Raw genomic sequence first — 5,336 nt, forward strand, 5'->3', positions numbered from 1 at the left:
AGGCGCCCGGGAAAAGCGCGCGCCCCGCGCCACCCCCGGCCCCGCCTCCGCGGCCGCTGCCCGGCGCACAACCACCCTCCAGCCTGGCAGGGCGGCCTCGGGCCTCGCGCACCCGGCCCGCGGCGGTCAGAGCTTCCTCTTAAAGGAAACCACATAGTGTCCCCACGGATGCAAACCACCTGTTTACAGCTTTAGCTAGGAACCCTCGCCTTTTCCCAGCGAGGGAAGCCACTGGTGTTCAACACCGAGGGCACGATGTCAAAGTTAGCTGGGATGTTTTCTACCATCTGCTAGAGAATCTTGTTTTTCTTTTTCCTTCCTCCCTCTCTCTTCCTTCCATCCTTTCTTCCTTCTTGCGATCTTGGAGCTGAAAAGAGCCTTAGAACGACTTTTTAATTGCCCCTGGCAGACGCACTACTGAGCCCTCTCCCGTCTCCTTCCATCCTTTTCCAGACTGATGACCCGCCCCTTCCCCTGCCCATCTCGAACTAGTTTACAGCCTGCGTTCTAAAACACGCATTCCACAACGCCTCCTTAGCAGCCTCACCGCTCCTCCCCTCCTCCCGATCTGGGAAAACTTCTCAGATTCTGGCACCAGCCCCTCTGTTACTGACACAAATAAATGACTGGCACGTGCCCTGTCCCCTCCCCCACCAATATTTATATTTATATATTTTCTTAGTTTATTATTTACTAATTTAGAGACAGAGTCTCACTGTCGCCCAGGCTGGAGTGCAGCAGTCTGATCAAGGCTCACAGCAGCCTCTAACTCCTGGGCTCAAGTGATCCTCCTGCCTGGGCCTCCCAAAGTGTTGGGATTACAGGCCTGAGCCAACATGACTGGCCTCCAAATATTTTTAACAAGATAAACTTACTCTGGTACACTCCACCACCACTAAACTTTAAGCATGTCTAATGCTAAAAAGGACAGTCCAAAGCCCTTATATGATTGTGTCTACGAGAATGAAGGCGAAGCAGGGAAACCATGTGAGAACTTGAAAAGCTGTTCTATTGTCCTTTTCTTGATTTCTACATATTGGAACTAGCCTAGAATTGACTTGTCTTCCCAAGAGAGAATCCATGAAACCATTTCTTTTTTTTTTCTTTAATCAACTTTTTTTTTTTTTTTTAAGAGACAGGGTTTCTCCATGTTTGTTAGGCTGATCTTGAACTCCCGACCTCAGGTGATCTGCCCGCCTCGACTTCCCAAAGTGCTGGGATTACAGGTGTGAGCCACCACACCCACCCCCATTTCTTATTAAATGCATACTATGCTCCAGGTAAATACTAGACTTGGGAAAAAACTAATTAAACCAAATCTTTGCTTTTAAGAAGCTCAGAGGGTGGAGAAAGGGGCTGCCATTTCATTCATTAAGAGTGATTTTGTGGTTACCGTGTCCAGACCCTGTTCCAGGTCCTGAGGGCACTCCTGTAATCACAACAGACACAACTCTTGCTTTCAAGGAATTTTCATTCTTTTGGGGGAGAGAATGGATGACCAACAAGATAAATCAGTAAATAATATGATGTAAGAGACGGCAGTCAATGCTATGGGGAAGCAAAGCCAAAACGTGGTCAACACCTACAGTGACGCTGGAATAAACACCTGAGTGAGGTGAGCGAGCTGGCCCAGGAGTATCTGGGATTAGAGGGCTGTGGGCTTTGGCTTCTATTCTAAGGAAGATGGGAAGCATTAAAATAAATCATCCCAATCCAATCAGAAAGCAACTATACATGGGTTAGAAGATCCCTAGCTTTGGCTTATATTCAGAGTGAGACAGAAGCTATTGGAATAAAGGTTTACAAGTCAGTGTGACAAGTGTACAAAACAAATGTGGAGACGGACCGTGCTGTGAGAACACAGAGGAACACTACCCACACTGCCTAGGATTTCAGGGCTATTCTTGTGCTGACAGCTCCTCTGAATAGCCATCTCAAAATAAACCAGAGGAGTATATTGTGCAGTGGCATATTTCTGCTTTCCTTCACTGTAGTATCCCTTTTTAGAGCTGATAAATCTATTATTTCTGCATCTGTGAAACTCTTCCAAGAAATCAACAGTATTGATTGTTTGATTGATTGCCATTAAACTCAGTGGAAAGGAAGCCAACATGGAGCCCAGATGGCAGTGAGAGGTGGCTCCTAAATACCCGAGAGGTGGCAGTGGGAGAGGAGGACATCTGTAACTCAAGTGGGAAGCAATGCCAATCTCAGTGGTTAGGCCAGTGGTAGAAAAGATTTCACCATTAAGGGAGGAGAGAAAAAGTTGAAGAATTGATGGGGCAGACATATAAGGTGAAAATTTTACACGAAAACTTAATTACTTTGGGAGTAATTTACACAGATCATTCCTCTGTCTTTCAACAACGTTATCTTAGATTAATACAAAAATTTTAGAATTCTTGGCGTAAGTTTTCAAAAGATGTTACTTAATTTTTGTTTTGACGTGTTTTCAAATGTTCTATGCCCATATTTTACTCTGGTGAGCTCTCGTGCTTACCGAAAATGCATCCAGGTCTCTGGTTGAAAGATTACATAGGGGTCCCTGGAACTAATAATAGGAGGAAATAGAAACAAAACTGAAAGGAAGTTAGTTGACTTGGTAGCTGCCTCACAATTTACTCTGAAATTATTTAACATTTAGTCATGTATTAACATAATAATTCAAAAGTATACCAATTTATTTTACTTTCAGCTTCACAGAAAAGACCAATATTTGTCACTGTTAAAAGACGACATTTTCAAAAAAATGTAAAATTATGATGCTTATACATACATAAAAATGAACATGTATTAAAGATATTATTCAACTGGGAAGAAGGAAAGTAAGCAGATGTTATCGCAAGTTCAAAGAAGTGAAAAAAACACACATATTTACATGGAGTAAAGGATGTTGAAAGGAATGTGCAAATGGAGGCAAAACTAACTTCTTTCACAGTAAGGGAGAGAGGTCAATCAAAACTCCAGGCAGGACAGAATTAGCAGGTTCTCAGACAAGAATTATTTGCCATTGCTATCAGTTATCCACTGATCATAGAATTGTAAAATAGCTTTGATGGAATGAGAATCCAGTAATACAAGAGGTGCCATCTAGAGTCTATGTACTGCATAATTTTCCAATGAAGGACAGATATTACCCCACATCACTTGGGAAAATCTGTAAGATTTTTTTTTTTTTTTTTTTTTTTTTTTGAGATGGAGTTTCGCTCTTGTTACCCAGGCTGGAGTGCAATGGCGCAGTCTCGGCTCACTGCAACCTCCGCCTCCTGGGTTCAGGCAATTCTCCTGCCTCAGCCTCCTGAGTAGTTGGGATTATAGGCACGCACCACCATGCCTAGCTAATTTTTTGTATTTTTAGTAGAGACGGGGTTTCACCATGTTGACCAGGAAGGTCTCGATCTCTTGACCTCGTGATCCACCCGCCTTGGCCTCCCAAAGTGCTGGGATTACAGACGTGAGCCACCGCACCCGGCCCAAGATTTATAAAATAATATTTACTATAGAACTTTTCAAACACGTAAAAATAATAGTAATGAATGCCAATGTACAGCCTTCTTTGGTAATCAATGATATTTTGCCAATCTTGTTTCATTCACCTCCCCTACTTTTTCAATAAGCTGAAATATTTTAAAGAAATACCCACATATCATACTCTTTTACTTGTAAATACTACAAAATAAATTTTTACATCACAATACCGTTTTTTACCCTTAAAAAATTAGCAACTATTCCCCAATATTATCCAATACCCAGTCTATATTCCAAATTCCTTGATTATCTCAAAAATATCTAAGTTCTTCAAATCAGGCTCCACATACGGACCATGCAATGCTTCCATGGTGCATCTCAAAAGGTATTTCCCTGATGCTAGTGGGTGACCCAACATCCATCAGCTCACTCTCTGATCAGCCTATCTCCAATGGGAGTCTTATCACCCTTGAAGGCAAGTGTTTCCACAGCCTCAAAGTGTTTAAATTGTGCTCCCCCCCCCAAATGCACAAATAAATGAAGAGCCCCCTGCAGTAACAACCATTTACTGCAGCTGCTCTCAGATGCCTCTAAATTGCTTCCTTTGCCAGTGACCCGGTAGCTATTGCGCACACACTGGCCAAGTGCTTTCTCACAGAACACAGTAACCCCTCGTACCCACTAAAGCCAAAAAGGTCATGGAACTCAAGATAGATTAAAGACTTAAATGTAAAACCCCAAACCATAAAAACCCTAGAAGAAAACCTAGGCAATATCATTCAGCACACAAGCCCGGGCAAAGACTTCCTGACAAACACAGAAAGCAATTGCAACAAAAGCCAAACGGACAAATGGAATCTAACTGAACTAAAGAGCTTCTGCACAGCAGAAAACAAACAAACAAACACTATCATCAGAGTGAACAGGCAACCAACAGAAGGGGAGAAAATTTTTGCAATCTACTCATCTGACAAAGGTCTAACATCCAGAATCTGCAAAGAACCTAAACAAATTTACAAGAAAAAAACAAACAACCCATCAAAAAGTGGGCAAAGGATATGAGCAGACACTTCTCCAAAGAAGACATTGATGTGTCAACAAACATGAAAGAAAGGTCATCATCCCTGATCGTTAGAGAAATGAAAATCAAAACCACAATAAGATACCGTTTCATGCCAGTCAGGACGGCGATTATTAAAAAGTCAAGAAACAGTAGATGCTGATGAGGCTGTGGAGAAATAGGAATGCTCTTACACAGTTAGTGAGATTGTAAATTAGTTCAACCATTTTGGAAGATAGTGTGGTGATTCCTCAAGGGTCTAGCACCAGAAATACCATTTGACCCAGCAATCCCATTACTAGGTGTATACCCAAAGGATTATAAATCATCCTACTATAAAGACACATGCACACATATGTTTACTGCAGCACTGTTCACAATAGCAAAGACATGAAACCAACCCAAATGCCCATCAATGATAGACTGAATAAAGAAAATATGGTATATATATACCATGGAATACTATGCAGTCATAAAAAAGAATGAAATCATGTCCTTTGCAGGGACATGGATGAAGCTGGAAGCCGTCATCCTTAGCAAACTAACATAGGAACAGAAAACCAAACACTCTACGTTCTCACTCATAAGTGGGAGTTGAGCAATGAGAACACATGGACACAGGGAGGGAAACAACATACCAAGGCTTTTTGAGGGGTGGAGTCGAGGGGAAGGAGAGCATTAGGACAAATACCTAATGTATGTGGAGCTTAAAACCTTGATGTTTGGTTGATAGGTGAAGCAAACCACCATGGACCATATATACCTGTGTAACAAACCTGTACACTCTGCATATATATATCCTGGAGAA

This window comes from Callithrix jacchus, chromosome 16 (assembly GCF_049354715.1).
Source record: "Callithrix jacchus isolate 240 chromosome 16, calJac240_pri, whole genome shotgun sequence".
NCBI classification, from domain to species: Eukaryota; Metazoa; Chordata; class Mammalia; order Primates; family Cebidae; genus Callithrix; species Callithrix jacchus.